Source organism: Procambarus clarkii, chromosome 9 (genome assembly GCF_040958095.1).
Source record: "Procambarus clarkii isolate CNS0578487 chromosome 9, FALCON_Pclarkii_2.0, whole genome shotgun sequence".
NCBI lineage: Eukaryota > Metazoa > Arthropoda > Malacostraca > Decapoda > Cambaridae > Procambarus > Procambarus clarkii.
The window spans coordinates 33,372,303-33,392,302 of NC_091158.1; positions in this window are offsets into that span (position 1 = coordinate 33,372,303).

Sequence of the window (20,000 nt, forward strand, 5' to 3'; positions counted from 1 at the left end):
TTTTTTTATTCACATGATAAATTTATGGAGCATCAATCTTAGCACATTTTTGCCTTTTTTAAGTTGTTCGATACGTTGCATAGTGGTTGAAACAACACTGCTCATTATTTCAACACCTGATGCACGAAAATATAATATATACATAATTAATGCACAATAAAAATTATTCTTATATAAAATCTATTCATCTAAAGAAGAATTTTAAGATTGTTATAATTCCATTCAAATCGGATATTGTATATACAAAAAGCATTAAAAAATGTCCGATATTTTGGAAAATGGCGTCTATACCGCACTTACACCCCAAATATTGGAAAAGCACCCCATGATATTCCGGCACATATTGGACCCCGAAACAAAACACTGAAGTCAAGTTCCCCGTGCATGTGAGTTTTTAAGGGACTGTGTGAATGGATGTTGGAGTGCTGAGGAAGACTCCTGACTCATACACGCACTCACCTCCCTGAGTCAGCAGATTCCCAAGGCGTGAATGAAGGTGTGGTAGAAGTGTGTGTAGGGCGAGGTGGAGGTCGTGGTGGAGGGCGAGGTGGAGGTCGTGGTGGAGAGCGAGGTATAGGGCGTGGACAGTGTTGCGGAGACTGTGGTGGAGGAGCACGGACCTCACCCCCGCCCTCCCACCTATGGCTATCACCACCGTCTCCGGCAGCCGCCACAGTCCAGACATCTCCACCAACCTTCATGTTGTCAAATACAATTAAGTCTAAAAACTCCAAACATCTTGACAAGTCAGTAACAACATATCTGTAATTTATTTTCAAAACTGAAGCGATAAGCAAATAATAACAGTTTATTAATGTCTAGTATGAAGGAGTTACAGAAATTGAAGTATCTTTTGCATCATACTTTACTCTTATTTTTACCTAAAAAAGCTGTGAAACTAATAATATCTTTAATGTCCATTTCCCCTATGTGAAAAAATGTATTGCACTAAATAGCAAAAAAAAAAAAAATCCTAACTGGACTGGAACCAGGAAAAGGAAAAATTGCACAGACTTTTCGAATAATACTAAATTTACATCCATACATACATACATACATACATACATACATGCATACATACATACATACATACATACATACATACATACATACATGCATACATATATACATACATACATTCATTCATACATAGATACATACATACATACATACATACATACATACATACATACATACATACATACATCCATACATACATACATACATACATACATATATACATACATACAACATTCATACATACATTATCAACTACAATACCATGGATAAAAACATTTCTTTCACCTGCACACTAGGAGCCTCGAACAACCGACCTCCAGCATGCATTTCGTCCTCAGACCAAGTCCATTCCATTCAACGGCCGACCCCAAAGACGCATTCATAAATTTTAACATTCTGCACATTCAAAACATAAATTTTCTCAAATATAAAAAAAATTGTTATATATTAGCATACTGTGCATATTTAGACATTGGTTAGGTTTGGTGTTTAAGTTGTGTTCGCGATTATTTGTATTTGTAGTCAGTGGGTGAAGCATTTCTGAAGTTGTGGTTCGAACAAAAGTCGTCAACGAAGCACTGTTCGAGAAATGTTTGAACGTCATCAGAAGTGAGTCGTGTGTAAACCTTTTTCATTCATAAACAGCGGGTTTGGCAGGTACACAGATTCCCTTTTGGCCTTAGTTTATGATGACGGGCTGGTGAGTCAAGTGCTCTTTCGACTGAGCTACGAGCTAGCCACAATAGATAAACATTTCAGATGCACCGAACTGCTGTCCAAACTGGAACTTTATGCCTTCCCCGAGCTGCAACTCTAGCACATAACAATTAGCACCCGTAAGGGATCTACTTCACCTTCAGCTCATTCTCCACAATAAACGTGAATAATAATATTTCATCCATCCTCACGAGCAGGAGACACTAAACTCTATCGACCACATCATGATACCCTCAATAAGGGAGTTTACCAGACGCAACTAACTGCTGCCTAGCTGAGTTCCACTGGGGCTGCCGAGCGGTGTGAACGTGTCGTTTGCCCGCTCCGGCAGTTTTGGGGGTGGTTGCTGTTTTCGCCGGCAGGGGGTGTGGGTGTCTCTACCCTCCCTGCTGTTCCTGGTGGTGGTGTTTACGATGGGCTGCCCTATTCCGGCTGTCGTGCGGCTAAACTCCATAGGATTGGAGTTTACTAGCCATGCTGGTTACCCGTTGGTGGACTTGGTCGTGAGTGACATGCTTCGCGTCCCGGTACAGGATCTGTATGGTGTCGAGCTGGTAACTGCTCGCCGTGTCATCATTAAGTTTGTGGGTGAGGCAGTGTACCGTGTGTTTCTCCGGAAGTACGAGGGACGTACTTTGCAGCTGCAGGACGGCGCAGGGTCTGTGACCATTTCGGACCGTAGTGGAGCTGTAACTTATGTCAGTGTACAAGGCGCCCCCATGGAATTTCCTGAGGATCTCCTGCGGCGATTCTTCCAGAGGTACGGCTCCGTCGTCAGTGTGCGGATGAACTCGCTGTCGTCTGGCACATATTCCGGTGTGAAGACCAACATTCGAACCCTCGGGATGCGACTGACGTCGGACATTCCGTCTTCTATCTGGCTGTTGGGGTACTACATGTGGGAGTTTCATGCCCGGCAACCCCGTACTTGCCTCCAGTGTGGCTTGTTGGGGCATCAGGTTGCCGGGTATACTGCTGATCCGGTCACTCCTGTGAACTTGTTCCGTGAGGAGGATTTCCCGCCGCTCCTTCTGGAGGAGGACTCCGTGGGTGAGGAGGTAAGCGTCCCGTTCGCTGCTGAGGCTCCCCCAGCATCACCCGACGTTCCCCCGGTTGTCGCAGACCCTCCTCCGGGTGTTGCGGTGCCGTCGGATGTTCCTCCTGACCATGTCTCTGGCCCTGCCGTTCCCGTGGACCTTCCTGGTGATCCCTGTGGAGCGTCGCCGTCTGCTTCCTCGTCTTCGGCTGTGGAAACTGGCCCTGCGTCCTCCCCTCGGGTCCCTCCTGTGCTGGGTGCTGGGATGGCTACGGAGCCTCCTACTGTGTGTGGTCCGGTTCCCCCTGTGGTAGAGGCTGCTGCCGTTTTGCGTCGGGCGTCGGTTCGTTCGGCTGGTGGTGCCTGTGTTTCTGGGTCTGCTTCCGGCTCTGACGATATTCGGCCGGAGCCCAAACGTTCCAGGCATTCGTCGTCCGCCTGGGCCGATGTTGGGGATTTTAGTGACTGTGGATCCTCGGATGTGGACGGTGTGGGTCCGAATGCGCTGTTGGCTCCACGGTTAGTGGAGGTGGAGGTCCATGTGCCTGCTGGTGACGGTGGTGACGGTGGCTGTGTCTCGCGTGCGCCTTCTGCACCTCCACCAGAGGGCTCTCCGCGGTGGGGGGTGGTGGCTTCCGCTGCCAGGGATGGTGGGGATGTTGGTGCTGGGCGTGGCCTGGTGTTGACTTTGCGGAAGGATCCACGCCGATCGGATTCCCGGCTGTCGTCCGACGGTGTGCACGTAGCTGCTGGTGCCCCTGTGGTGTCCCCCATCCTCCGAGGTCTGTGCTCGGAGGATGTGCATTGGGAACCTGGGGGACGTGTTGCCGGAGAGTCACTGGAAGAGGATTGCTACGTTACCGTTGTACGAGGAGCCGCGGAACTTTCGTGACGAGCCTGTCTTTGCGTGGGAGCGTGTGCCGATCACTCACCTCCGATGTAATACCATTTGGATCCCCTGTTTGCGGATATTTGTTGCCGGGGTTCCGGATGAGATGGCGTCCCCGGTGGATGGTCTCAACCCTTGGCGGTGGTTGCACTGGGAGGCGTTTCATGTTCTGTTCCCTAGTGTCATGTTCACAGAAAATGGTACCATCCGTTTTCTATGTGCAGCGGAGCAGACGCTAGAGGAAGGTAATAAAAGAGCGTACAGGACGCTACCAGCTTGGAAGCTACTAGTCATGTATCAGTTTAACTATTAAAGTCAATAACCAGGCAATGGCTTTATATCAACCCTACAACCAAGACTTCCTCAGTAACACACAAACACCACACCTAGGAGTTTATTTCGGGACAAGTATGTCTACTGATTTCCTGACTTCTGTGGTTTCCTCTTGTCCTGTGTGCCCTTATGGCTGCTTGTTTGCCCTTGTGTAGTTTGTGCCCGTGCCTACCCCCTTTGTTTGGGGCGCAGCAGGTAGTTTGGTGTGAGTTTTTCTTCGTGTATTCATTTATTGTGTTATTTCTTTGCCCTATGTGTTATATTCGTGCTTTAAGTGTTGTGATTGTTTGTTGTATGTTGTGATTTTTTATGTATTTACATGTTGGTCACAATGTTGTGCGTTGTTGTCGGTCCTTCCGGCCGGTGAGATTGTCTTGTTTTGTTTTTTCCTGCTAAATGCTTTATAATGTTACTATGTTTTATTGTTTTTTTTTTGGCCGTGCTTGCCTGTTTGTACATTATTTACTGTTTTGTCTTGCTGTGTGTATCTCATGTCTCCATTGTTACCTTCTCCGGTTTTGATAATTGTTGTGTTGGGCAGTCGGTCCTTCTGGCCTGCGGTTTTTTGTTTGTTGTGTACTGTTTCATTTATTGTTTTATTGTATTTATTGTTTTTCCCTTGCATGCTTGCATGTAAAAAAAAAAAACTGCTGCTTAACTGGAACTTTAAGCGTTCCCTGGACTGCTACTAGATGGTGAAGGAATTAGATAATCCACGGCCACGTCATGTAAATTGTCAACCACAATAAACCGGGATAATATTCCATTCACTTGGGCAGCCTCGAACCACCGTCTACCTTGTGTAACTTCCGGGTATCAATGGCCCCGTGGCTCGGTCTCCGACCAGGCCTCCTGGTTGTTTGTCTGGTCATCCAGGCTGTTGGACGCGCCTGCTCGCAGACTGACGTATGTATCACATCCTGGTTGAGAGGGTATTCTTTGGAGGTGTTTGTCAAGTTCTCTATTGAACACTGTGAGAGACCGGCCAGTTATGTTCCTTAGATGTAGTGGAAGCGTGAGGAAAAGTCTTGTGACCTTGATGTTGGCAGAGTTCTCCCTCAGCGTACCTATTCCACCTCTACGTTTCAACGGGGGTATTTTGCACATCCACATGTGATGTTATTTCTCAACGTCCACAGTTGGGCAGCAGTTTATTATGGAATCCTTTTAGAATTATTTTTTAATTGAGGCTATTCATGGTGTGGTCAATAGAGCAACTGTCTTCCTCTCTTGGGGACAGTGGTTTAAGGGTCGTAGAACCCAAGTAAATAACATGTTATTATCCACGTTTATTGTGCTTGAAAATTTATATTCATTCATAACTCAATAGACTACGTTTCGTAAGTAAACTGATAACAGGAAAACAAATTATTATAAAACTAGGTATAATAAACTACACCATGTGTATGATCGTGTTACAATTGCCCTAGCATTATTAATGCGGATATATAGAGAGAAGAGACAAACAAATGTATGAAATGTATGAAAATGCATGAAAGCATGCATATTTTAAATATATATATTTGAATGAACGCCTGTTTTTTGCATAAAATTCAAGCGTTCTCACTAGTCAAAACAGAGTACCTGAGGGCGAGGTGAGTGGTGTTGCTGCTGGAGGTGAGGTCGAGAATAAGTCCCCGGCAGGTGGTTCTCGAGTCCCCCCACAGCCCCTGGAGGAGGTTGTCTCGTGTGAGATGCTCTGGAGGAGTCTGGTGTTGACGCAGAAGGTCCTCAGTTGACTTGTGATGTGATGCTTTCGGCCAGGATGGTGGATGTGGAGTGGCTGCACTGGTGTCGTCCGGCAGGGTGTCTTGGGGTGGTTGAAGTTCGTGCGAGAAGAACCACTCTACATCTAGGATTACACTCAAACCTACAACCCTAGAAAAATTATGTTTAAACATAATTTTTGTCATATTTTAGTGTTACATTCAAGGAATTCGGGGGCTCTTTTTTTGACATAGTTGTAAGTACTCTTTTTGGAACTGTCGAGAAAATTTTATACAAAATATGAAGCTGAAATGTTAGTTGAAAATATATTTACAAAACATCTCTAATAACATTTTACATTAACATATTTGGTGTAACATTCATATGCCTAAATTCCATTAAATGACCATTATGGGATTTATGTTAATGACAAATGTAAAGCAAGTCTGTGTGTGTGTGTACTCACCTCGTTCTACTCGCCTATCTGTGCTTGATAGGCATTACCTTCACTTATGAAATTATGATATGAAATCCCAACTGAGGTGTTAGGATTTCATCTCCCAATAGGTAACTTGTGTTCGGCCTATTGCTCCATACACTTGTTTTCATTACTATACACATGCTTCAATTAAACTCCAGTTGCCATTTGAGGGACCATTCCTGGAGATTTATTGTTGATTTATGAACATTAAGCTCCCCAAATGGTGGCACGGGCATGAATAACCCGTAACATTCCTTGAGTTTGTCCAGGTTATCTTGTAGTCGCTACCTGTCCTCCTATATCTTAATCCATGTTACAACTTTTGCATCATCACCAAACATTAGAAGGAATGAGTCTATCCCCTCTGGGAGATCGTAAACATATATCAGAAACAGAATAGGTACTAGTACAGAATACGCTGGATCCCTGTGTGAGTGTATTCACCTATTTGCACTCACCTATTTGTGCTTGAAGGGGTTGAGCGCCAAATTCTTTGGTCCCGCCTCTCAACAGTCAATCAATTGGTGTACAGGTTCCTGAGCCTATTGGACTCTTATCATATCTACACTTGAAACTGTGTATGGAGTCCGCCTCCACCACATCACTGCATAATGCATTCCATTTATCAACCACTCTGACACTAAAAAAATTCTTTCTAATATTTCTGTGGCTCATTTGGGCATTCAATTTCCACCTGTGTCCCCTAGTGCGTGTGTCCCTTGTGTTAAATAGCCTGTCTTTATCTACGCCATTAATTCCTCTGAGAATCTTGTACGTGGTGATCATATCCCTCCTAACTCTTTTGTCTTCTAGCGACGTGAGGTTCAATACCCGTAGTCTCTCCTCGTAGCTCATACCTCTCAGCCCGGACACTAGTCTGGTGGGAAACCTTTGAACTTTTTCCAGTTCAGGCTTATGCTTGACTGGATATGGACTCCATTCTGGGGCTACATACTTCAGGATTGGTCTGACATAGATGGTATACAAAGTTCTTAATGATTCCTTACACAAGTGTCTAAATGCCGTTCTTATGTTAGCCAATCTGTCATATGCTGCTGATGTTATCCTCTTGATATGAGCTTCAGGGTACAGGTCTGGCGTGTTATGAACCCCCAGGTCTTTCTCTCTCTCAGACTCATGAAGAATTTCATCTCCCAAATGATACCTTGTAACTGGCCTCCTGCTCCCTACACCTATCTTCATTACATTATATTTGCTTGGGTTAAACTCTAACAACCATTTGTTTAACCATTCCTTTAGTTTGTCTAGATCTTCTTGCAGCCTCAAGCAGTCCTTCTGTTTTAATCCTTCTCATAAATTTGGCATCGTCAGCAAACATTGAGAGAAATGAGCCTATACCCTCCAGGAGATCGTTTACATATATCAGAAAAGGGATACGACCGAGTACAGAGGCCTGTGGGACTTCACTGGTCACTTCACGCCCATCTGAGGTCTCACCCCTCACTGTAACTCTTTGCTTCCTATTGCTTAGGTATTCCCTTATCCACTGGAACACTTTACCAATTACTCCTGCCTGTCTCTCCAGCTTATGCACCAGCCTATTATGGGGGACTGTATCAAAGGCTTTCCGACAGTCCAAAAAAATGCAGTCCTCCCAACCTTCTCTTTCTTATTTAATCTTTGTCACCTGATCGTAGAATTCTATTAAGCCTGTAAGGCAAGATTTACCATCCTTGAACCCATGTTGGCGATTTGTCACGAAGTCCCTTCTCTCCAGATGTGTTACTAGATTTTTTCTTACGATCTTCTCCATCACTTTTCGTGGTATACAAGTTAAGGACAGTGGCCTGTAGTTCAGAGCCTCTTGTCTGTCACCCTTTTTGTATATTGGGACCACATTAGCCGCCTTCCATGTTTCTGGTAGGTCTCCCGTCTCCAGTGACGTACTATATGTGTGTGTGTGTGTGTGTGTGTGTGTGTGTGTGTGTGTATTCACCTAGTTGTGCTTGCAGGGGTTGAGCTCTGCTCTTTCGGCCCGCCTCTCAAATGTCAATCAACTGTTGCTAACTACTTCTTATTTTTCACATCACACACACACACACACACACACACACCAGGAAGCAGCCCGTGATAGCTGACTAACTCCCAGGAACCTATTTACTGCTAGGTAACAGGGGCATAGGGTGAAAGAAACTCTGCCCAATGTTTCTTGCCAGAGCTAGGGATCAAACCCGAGACCACAGGATCACATGTCCAGTGTGCTGTCCGCTCGACAGGCCGGTTTCCATAGCGTGTGTGTGTGTGTGTACTCACCTAGTTGTGCTTGCGGGGGTTGAGCTCTGGCTCTTTGGTCCCGCCTCTCAACCGTCAATCAACAGGTGTACAGGTTCCTGAGCCTACTGGCCTCTATCATATCTATACTTGAAACTGTGTATGGAGTCAGCCTCCACCACATCACTTTCTAATGCATTCCATTTGTCAATCACTCTGACATTAAAAAAGTTCTTTCTAATATCTCTGGGACTCATTTGGGCACTCAGTTTCCACCTGTGTCCCCTAGTGCGTGTGCCCCTTGTGCTAAATAACCTGTCTTTATCTACCCTGTCGATTCCCTTGAGAATATTGAATGTGGTGATCATGTCCCCCCAAACTCTTCTGTCTTCCAACGATGTGATGTTTAATTCCCGTAGTCTCTCCTCGTAGCTCATACCTCTCACCTCGGGTACTAGTCTGGTGGCAAACTGTCGGAAAATCCGACACCATTTAATAATATCATACAGGCAGATAATATTGCTGTGTTGTATAAACAAGTTACCCATAGAAAATGTAAATTGTAGTGGAATTTCCGTCTATAGAAAACGGGATATCATTACCACATACTATTATAAATTCACCACCTATCATGGTGGGAATTATTCTTAAATACATTAGTCTTTGGACTTTACCATCATAAAAACATCTAATATAAATAAACTTAATTATCATAATTAAAATAGAGTAAATGTGACCCTTCTATCACTTTCTGAAATCTGGACAATGTAAGCCAGGCGTCAGTTGTGAGGGAGTGGTCAGCGATTGTTATTGTACTAAGACCAGAGGCATGGGAGCAATTCGGCTCCTGTTAATTTTACTTGGACGAAGTGTTATGGAAACCAAAGGTGTACCATCATCAACACGCTGTCAACAAATACAAGTTAAGTGTTTTGCCGAAACCCATTTATCTATCATTTATGGCCATTAACGTCATTAGATAGGGTGATCCAGTTAGAGCACGAGATCGCCTCATACTAAAGGTTATTAAGCCCAGGTCTTCATGGTTCCTTGTACAGTGTTTTCTCTGATATAGCTGTCATATATTAGGAGTCTGGCTTCATAGCTAGCGCCCTTTTGACAGGTCAAGACGAGGAAGCATGCATTGTGTACCAGTTACTGGGTAATGGAAGCTACCTCAAAGAGGATAATTTGGTGTCTACATCCTGGTTATACCAGGTGGACTAAGGCCTGCTGTGCAATAAGATAAGGAACCTCTTCAATGTGTAGTTAATACTGTAGTTTGATTGGCTGCATATATATAAATTTAATATAAACCCCCCTAATGTGTAGAGGATCGATTTGTGAGATTATTGTAGAAATACAGTCCACTTAACATCATACAAATTGCTATCGAAGTATACAAATTAACGTAAATATAAATTCTATATAAATTCATATAAATTAAATAAATATAAATCTCACAGGTCGGTTCCCACATTATTTGGACCTTCGGAACCGGATTATTTGGTCCTTTGAACCCACATTTGGTCATCTTAGTACCGGATGAACCAGTTAACCAGTGGATTCATTAAATATACTAGTGCAGTGTGATTTATACAAAGCCAGCAGTCAAAGACGGCGGCGTTGCCTTGAGCGAGTTCACGAGCCCCGCTCAGTTCAGATCAGCCTCATCAGCGGTTTCAGGGACACCCACAGATATTTGGTGGCGTGTTATTCCGTCAGATGACAGCGCTAATATTGAAGCCAGCCAAATTAGTGGCTGTGTCTTCGAGATTGTTCACGGATTTCGTGGTGTTAAATTTCGCGAGAGATTATCCACGAAATTTGTGGACTTTATTTCGCGAGGTCACTAATAATATTTAATACTTCTAGATAATATTAGAAGTTTCATAGAGGCTAATTAAGAGGCTATTATTAATAATTGTGTATATTATTTCTCCAAAATAGAGAATTATTTAATATATATTGCACTAGTGATCACAATATAATATTTACTAATTGCCAACCCACAACAGGGTAGGATATTACCATTGACTAGTTGAACTTTTTATTGTTCATCCTAGTCCCATTATTACCATAGTCAGTTGTACTATATTAAACAACCTAGCACCATTAATGAATGGTCCAGACCCTATTTTGGGTGTAATTTTTATCAACTCGAGTTGAGTTGTATATATAATAATTTACTTATGATCATTACACCTTTGAGTGATTAATTAGTGTCTATACCATCCTAGGGTGATATAGAAGAGCTAACCTAAAGGTACTTCCAGTGACACTGGTTTATCACTCAAATTATTAGTGTGTATGATTGTATATATATGATGTGTATTAATTTTAAGTGCTAACCTCTAGTAGAGGTAGGATTACAGCCTAGTAAGTGCAGAATTTTACCCTAGGCTACCATCAGTACTTGCTCACAATTTATGAGCCAGTGGTGCCCAATTAACAAGTCACCATGACTAATCCACAGAAAGCAAAGCGTGCTTTAGTAGCAAGTAAACGTCAACTGACAAGAGATCTCGACCAATATGAACAGTTGTTATATGAGCCTGTAATTAATTATCGTCGGTTGAAAATACCACTGTTACAGATTGAAACCCAATTGCATATATTGAAAGCAAATAGGAAATCTTACCAAAATCAGGTACACGACGACGACGACATAATAGTTGAAGATGTGGAACCATTCCTGTCTGACCTAGCACAATATGAAGAAGAAACTCAAGTCAGGTTGGAACATTTACATAGGATAATTGAATCAGAACAATTAGCCAGTACATCAAATAAAGTAGATAATGTTATGGATGATCTGGATCTTTGGAGAATAAATGTCAAGCCAGATTAGATCCTTTAATCAACAAGGATAAAGCTTCACCCAATATTATACCACCAGAAATTAAGAAGTTCTCAAACAATTTATCCACAGTCTCAGTGGATTCTGAAAACCCAATACCTGAGGCTACTAAGTTAACATGCCTCCAAGCTAGAGGTGAAGCTGAACCAGTAGTAGAAAATGTAAATGAAAATAGCGACAGAACTAATTTCCCAGTCCAGCCTCCTAGGAGTAATGCTGGCAATGAGAAAACTGTCATACCTCTAGTACTACAATTGCTGGATTTACCTCAACCTGATCAGACTGCTGACTCATTACAATCCTTCAGCATGGAGTTTGAGTCACTACTAAGAACATTTAGTCTTAAGGTTGATATAACTACTAGTGAATGGATGACCAAAGTAGTCCTTCAACGAAAATTGTCCAGCGATATACTAGATGAATTATATGCACATCAACATAACACCATCCTGACAGTACAGGACATCACTGAAGGTTTACATTCCATCATAAACAAACGACGTGCAAATGAGGAAGTTAAAGCCTCTTGCAAGCCTTCAGAAATAGAAAATAAGAGTCAATTAAAGGGTAAAACAACTTCCCCAAATAAACATCAACCAATTACTCTAACATCAAGTTGCAGAAAATCTGACAATGCAGCAGAATCCTCCAAGCCTACTGTTACTAGTTCACCCAAACCGGTAACTTCCAAACGTGCAGTAGGCTGGGGGACATGTATGTTCTGCAAAAAGAAACATTCAACATACTGTTGTGCTAATTATCCAACCAGAGACACTCGTATTGAGCGACTCCAGGAATTAGGGAGATGTTCAAGGTGTCTCAAGTCACACAACATAGACTATTGTGATACCCAATTCAACACCTGTAACAGATGTAGAAGAGGTAGGCACCATGCAGCACTGTGCAAATATACGAAATTAACGTATTCAAGACCCAAGGTGGAACATAGCATTCCCACCACAGTACAGTACTGCAAAGTGCAACAAACAAAGAGTGTCCAATCGGCAAAGTCTAAAGGTAATACGACTTTGCCTACTGCCTAAATTACCATCCTGAATAAGAGGGCCAAGGTCCATACCCGTGGGTTGTTTGACCAAGGGTCCCAGAGAACATGTCACTAAAAAGTTGGCAGATGAACTACAATTAAGGCCTGTAGCCCAGATGTCATTCAATATCTCAGGGTTTGTAACAGATGCAGGACCTCAAGTCTACCAGGTGGTACAACCATCAGTACGTTTAGGCAGGTACGTCTGTAGAGTACAAGCCATTGTGGTGGACAAAATACCAGTAGACCTACAAGTTCAAGGTCTGAGAGCAACAGCCAAATTCCTGAGAAATAGAGGAATAAAATTGGCAGATAATATTAAGTCTGATCACCTCACCGACTTCGGTCTCCTTGTTGGGACAGACTATTGCCATCGATTCATCGGTAGCCCTACTAAATATCAGGGCATAACCATGTTAAACTCTACAGGAGGTAAATTACTCTCAGGCCCAGTATCAAGCCTGAGGAGACCTATGCCTGCAGATAAACAATACCAATAGAAATCTAAATTTGTCAGCTGATTAAATTTCTCCAGTAGCATTATACTAAGGAGATTACAGCTGACTATACCAACAGAGGTTGATGTTAGTATCATCATTTAAAGCTGGAGATGAGTTCAAGAGGCCTCAGTGGCAAATCAGTGAACAGTAGCCTAAACAGCTACAAGTCACTGCGACCAATGTCACTGAACCCACTGCAGTCTCAGAACCATACTTTACTTTAATGATGAGCTATTCAATCTTCTGAATCAATTAACTGAATTAAACCCCAATAAATCTGATGACTGATTTGATACATTTATTATTTAATCAAGATGTATTCCATGGGCCTCAGTGTTTATATATCAGTGACCAGTTACCTGAACAAACTTCAAGTTATATCTAAGGTCACTGATCTCACTGCAGTCCCTGAATCATACTTGACTGTAGTATTTGATCACATTCAGTCTTCTGGGTTAAATAATATGTAATTAGGCTTGAATATTAGCCTTTCAAGAGTTGACAGGGAAATGAAATCACATTAGACTTCTAACCCCTGCAACTTTAGTACGGGACATCCGTCCTGTACGAACAGACGCACAAATGTGTGATTACTAACTACTAACATCAAATTAATCTAATAATTCGAAGGAGGAGTATCGGTGTTTGTCTGTTCTAAATAGGACTTCGACCCGTGAGCAGCCCCTGGGGAATTATGTCGAAAAATCCGACACCATTTAATAATATCATACAGGCAGATAATACTGCTGTGTTGTATAAACAAGTTACCCATAGAAAATGTAAATTGTAGTGGAATTTCCGTCTATAGAAAACGGGATATCATTACCACATACTGTTATAAATTCACCACCTATTATGGTGGGAATTATTCTTAAATACATTAGTCTTTGGACTTTACCATCATAAAAACATCTCATATAGATTAACTTAATTATCAGAATTAAAATAGAGTAAATGTGACCCTTCTATCACTATCTGAAATCTGGACAATGTAAGCCAGGCGTCAGTTGTGAGGGAGTGGTCAGCGATTGTTATTGTACTAAGACCAGAGGCATGGGAGCAATTCGGCTCCTGTTAATTTTACTTGGACGAAGTGTTATGGAAACCAAAGGTGTACCATCATCAACACGCTGTCAACAAATACAAGTTAAGTGTTCTGCCGAAACCCATTTATCTATCATTTATGGCCATTAATGTCATTAGATAGGGTTAGCCGCTTAGAGCACGAGATCACCTCATACTAAAGGTAATTAAGCCCAGGTCTTCATGGTTCCTTGTACAGTGTTTTCTCTGATATAGCTGTCATATATTAGGATTCTGGCTTTACAGTTAGCACCCTTTTGACAGGTCAAAACGAGGAAGCATGCTTTGTGTACCAGTTACTGGGTGATGGAAGCTACCTCAAAGAGGATAATTTGGTGTCTACATCCTGGTTATACCTGGTGGACTAAGGCCTGCTGTACAATAAGATAAAGAACCTCTTCAATGTGCAGTTAATACTGTAGTTTGATTGGCTGCATATATATAAATTTAATTTAAACTTCCCCCCCTAATGTGTAGAGGATCGATTTGTGAGATTATGAGATTATTGCAGAAATACAGTCCACTTATCATCATACCAATTGCTATCGAAGTATATAAATTAACGTAAATATAAATTCGTATAAATTAAATAAATATAAATCTCACAGGTCGGTTCCCACACAAACCTTTGAACCTTTTCCAGTTTAGTCTTATGCTTGACTAGATATGGACTCCATGTTGGAGCCGCATACTCTAGGATTGGTCTGACATATGTGGTATATAGTGTTCTGAAAGATTCCTAACAAACGTTTCTAAATGCCGTTCTTACGTTAACCAACCTGGCATATGCCGCTGATATTATCCTCTTGATATGAGCTTCAGGGGACAGGTCTGGCGTGATATTAACCCCCAGGTCTTTCTCTCTCTCTGACTCCTGAAGTATTTCGTCTCCCAAATGATACCTTGTATCTGGTCTCCTGCTTCCTACCCCTTTGTTTATTACATTACATTTGCTTGGGTTAAACTCTAACAACCATTTGTTCGACCATTCCTGCAGCTTGTCCAGGTCTTCTTGAAGCCTCAAGCTGTCCTCCTCTGTCTTAATCCTTCTCATAATTTTGGCGTCGTCAGCAAACATTGAGAGGAATAAGTCTATACCCTCTGGGAGATCATTTACATATATCAGAAACAGGATAGGTTCGAGTACAGAGCCCTGTGGGACTCCACTGGTCACTTCACGCCAATCTGAGGTCTCACCCTTCACTGTAACTCTCTGCTTCCTATTGCTTAGGTACTCCCTTATCCACTGGAGCGCCCTACCAGTTACTCCTGCCTGTTTCTCCAGCTTATGCATCAGCCTTTTATGGGGTACTGTGTCAAAGGCTTTTCGACAGTCCAAAAAAATGCAGTCCTCCCATCCTTCTCTTTCTTGCTTAATCTTTGTCACCTGATCGTAGAATTCTATTAAATCCTGTAAGACATGATTTACCCTCCCTGAACCCATGTTGATGGGTTGTCACGAAATCTCGTCTCTCCAGATGTGTTACTAGGTTTTTTCTCACAATCATCTTCATCACCTTGCATAGTATACAAGTTAAGGACACTGGCCTGTAGTTCAGTGCCTCTTGTCTGTCATCCTTTTTGTATATTGAGACTACATTAACCGTCTTCCATATTTCTGGTAGGTCTCCCGTTTCCAGTGACCTACTATACACTATGGAGAGTGGAAAACAAAGTACTCCTGCACACTCTTTCAATACCCATGGTGAGATTCCGTCCGGCACAGGAGCTTTTCTCACGTCAAGCTCCAATAGGTGTTTCTTGACCTAATCACTTGTAATTTCGATCCTTTCCAAGGTCGCCTGGTTTGCTGCCAATTCTCCTAGCGCCGTGACTTTCCCCTTGTTTTATTGTAAAGATCTCCTGGAACCTTTTGTTGAGTTTCTCACACACCTGTTTTTCATTCTTTGTGTACCTGTCCTCGTCACCCTAAGTTTCATCACCTGTTCCTTCACTGTTGTCTTCCTCCTGATGTGACTGTGTAGTAGTTTTGGTTCGCTCTTGGCTTTGTTAGCTATATCATTTTCATGCCTTTTCTCAGCTGCTCTTCTCACACTAACATACTCGTTCCTGGTTCTCTGGTATCTTTCTCTACTTTCAGGTGTTCTGTTATTACGGAAGTTCCTCCATGCCCTTTTGTTCAGCTCCTTTGTTTTCATACATTCCCTAGTAAACCACGGATTCTTCTTTTGATTCTCTGTTTTTTCCTGTCGGGCCGGGACAAACCTGCTTACAGCCTCCTGACACTTTTGGGTGAAATATTCCATCATGTGTTGTACGGACTTGGTTCTGAGTTCTCTGTCCCATTGTATATCCCATAGGAATTTATTCATATCCTCATAGTTTCCCTTTCGGTACGCCAGCCCTTTGTTTCCCAGATTTTTTTGGGGGGGTGGATAATTCCTAACTCAACCAGGTACTCAAAGCTCAATACATTATGACTACTCATTTCCAGAGGGGCTTCCAACTTAACTTCCCTTATATCCGACTCATTTAAGGTAAATATCAGATGAAGCAAGGCTGGTTCGTCCTCTCCTCTCATTCTTGTCGGTCCCTTAACGTGTTGACTGAGAAAGTTTCTTGTTGCCACGTCCAGAAGCTTAGCTCTCCATGTGTGTGGTCCTCTATGTGGGTCTCTGTTCCCCCAATCTATCTTCCCATGGTTGAAGTCTGCCATAGTTAGTAGTCTGGATCCGTTCCTGCTAGCCACAGAAGATGCTCTCTCTATTATATTGATGTTGGCCTTATTGTTTCTATTTTATTCCTGTCTGGGTCTTCTGTCGTTCGGTGGGGGTTATATATGACTAATACTATAATTTTCTGTCCTCCAGTTACTATAGTGCCTGATATGTAGTCACTGAAACCTTCACAGTTCTGATTAACCATCTCTTCAAAACTCCAACATTTTCTTATCAGCAAAGCTACACCACCTCCTCCTCTCCCGTCTCTCTCTCTTTCCTCACTACATAGTAGTCCTGTGGAAACACTGTGTGTTTGTGTGTGTGTGTACTCACCTAATTCACCGAATTGTACTCTCCTAATTGTGCTTGCGGGGGTTGAGCTCTGGCTCTTTAGTCCCGCCTCTCAACTGTCAATCAACTGGTGTACAGATTCCTGAGCCTACTGGGCTCTATCATATCTACATTTGAAACTGTGTATGGAGTCAGCCTCCACCACATCACTTCCTAGTGCATTCCATTTACTAACTACTCTGACACTGAAAACGTTCTTTCTAATGTCTCTGTGGCTCTTTTGGGTACTCAGCTTCCACCTGTGTCCCCTTGTTCGCGTCCCTCCAGTGTTGAATAGTTTATCTTTGTTTACCCGGTCGATTCCCCTGAGGATTTTGTAGGTTGTGATCATGTCCCCCCTTACTCTTCTGTCTTCCAGTGTCGTAAGGTGCATTTCCCGCAGCCTTTCCTCATAACTCATGCCTCTTAGTTCTGGGACTAGTCTAGTAGCATACCTTTGGACTTTTTCCAGCTTCGTCTTGTGCTTGACAAGGTACTGGCTCCATGCTGGGGCCGCATACTCCAGGATTGGTCTTACATATGTTGTGTACAAGATTCTGAATGATTCCTTACACAGGTTCCTGAACGCCGTTCTGATGTTAGCCAGCCTCGCATATGCCGCAGACGTTATTCTCTTGATGTGGGCTTCAGGAGACAGGTTTGGTGTGATATCAACTCCTAGATCTTTCTCTCTGTCGGTTTCATTAAGTACTTCATCTCCTATTCTGTATCCTGTGTCTGGCCTCCTGTTTCCACTGCCTAGTTTCATTACTTTGCATTTACTCGGGTTGAACTTCAACAGCCATTTGTTGGACCATTCACTCAGTCTATCTAGGTCATCTTGTAGCCTCCTACTATCATCCTCTGTTTCAATCCTCCTCATAATTTTTGCATCGTCGGCAAACATTGAGAGGAACGAATCTATACCCTCTGAAAGATCATTTACATATACCAGAAACAGTATAGGTCCAAGGACTGACCCTTGCGGGACGCCACTTGTAACACCTCGCCAATCTGAGACCTCACCCCTCACACAGACTCGTTGTCTCCTGTTGCTTAGGTACTCCTCTATCCACCGGAGTACCTTCCCTTTCACTCCAGCCTGCGTCTCCAACTTTCGCACTAGCCTCTTGTGTGGCACTGTATCAAAGGCTTTCTGACAGTCCAAAAATATGCAGTCTGCCCACCCTTCTCTTTCTTGCCTGGTCGTAGAATTCAAGTAACCCTGTGAGGCAGGACCTGCCATCCCTGAAACCATGTTGATGCTGTGTTACAAAGTTCCTTCGCTCCAGATGCTCCACTAGTTTTTTTCGCACAATCTTCTCCATCAGCTTGCATGGTATGCAGGTTAGGGACACAGGCCTGTAGTTCAGTGCCTCCTGTCTGTCCCCTTTCTTGTATATCGGGACTACGTTAGCTGCTTTCCAAATATCTGGCAGTTCCCCTGTTGCCAGTGATTTGTTATACACTATGGAGAGTGGTAGGCACAGTTCTCTTGCTCCTTCCTTTAGAACCCAAGGGGAGATGCCATCTGGGCCTATAGCCTTTGTCACATCCAACTCTAGTAAACACTTCCTTACTTCCCCGCTGGTAATCTCAAACTCTTCCATTGGTTCCTGGTTAGCTATTCCCACACTTACCTCTGGAATTTCTGCTTGCTCTAAGGTGAAGACCTCCTGGAATTTCTTATTCAATTCCTCACACACTTCCTTGTCATTTGTAGTGAATCCTTCCGCCCCTATCCTTAATTTCATAACCTGTTCTTTTACTGTTGTTTTTCTCCTGATGTGGCTATGCAACAATTTAGGCTGAGTCTTTGCCTTGCTTGCGATGTCATTTTCGTATTGTCTTTCTGCCTCTCTTCTCATCCTGACATATTCATTCCTGGCATTCTGGTATCTTTCTCTGCTCTCCAGTGTCCTGTTATTCCTATAGTTTCTCCTCGCCCTTTTACTTTGCTGCTTAGCTAGCCCACATCTCTGATTAAACCATGGGTTTCTCATTTTCATTTCTCTGTTTTCCTTTTGGACTGGGACAAACTTGTTTGCTGCGTCCTTGCACTTCTGTGTGATGTAATCCATCATATCTTGGGCCGTCTTTCCCCTGAGCTCTGTTTCCCACGCTATATCTGTTAGGAATTTTCTTATCTCCTCATAGTTCCCCTTTCGGTATGCTAACCTTTTGGTTTCGGTATCCCTCCTCGAGTTCAATAACCCTTCTTCAATCAAGTACTCAAACACCAGTACACTGTGGTCGCTCATTCCTACTGGGTCCTCAAAACCGATTTTTCTTATGTCGGAGTCGTTCAGGGTGAAGACCAGGTCGAGTCTCGCTGGTTCATCATTGCCTCTCATCCTTGTGGGTTCTCCGACATGCTGGCTTAAAAAGTTTCTTGTCACCACCTCTAATAGTTTGGCTCTCCACATATCCTCGTCTCCATGCGGTTCCTTGTTCTCTCAGTCAATCCTTCCGTGGTTGAAGTCGCCCATGATGAGCAGGTGGGATCTATTTCTACAGGCAGCAGAGGCTGTCCTCTCAATTATAGTGTTAACTGCCATGTTGTTGTTTTCATACTCTTGACTGGGTCTTCTGTCATTTGGTGGAGGGTTGTATATTACTGCTACTACTATTCTTGGTCCTCCCATTGTTATGGTGCCTGCTATGTAGTCTCTGAACTCCTCACAGCCCAGGATGGCCATCTCCTTAAAACTCCATTCCTTTCTCATGAGTAGGGCCACTCCGCATTCTCCCCTACCTTCCCTCTCTTTCCTTATTACTGTGTACTCCTGGGGAAACACGACATTCGTTATGATTCCAGAGAGTTTTGTTTCAATGAGTCCGATCACATCTGGGTTAACTTCCTGTGCTCTTTCCTTTTGTTCACTTGTCTTGCTTGTGATCCCATCTATGTTCGAGTACATCACCCTGAAACTGACTCTCTTCTGCTTCTTCTCTGGGGAGGACCTTTGGGATCTGGGGTGAGTGGGAGCTGGGGGGACCTGGCACAGGGAGACTGGTGGAGGAGGGAGGGCTTGGTGGGGTGGGGGAGAGGGGGTTGGTGGGGGAGAGTGGGAGGGTAAGGGGGG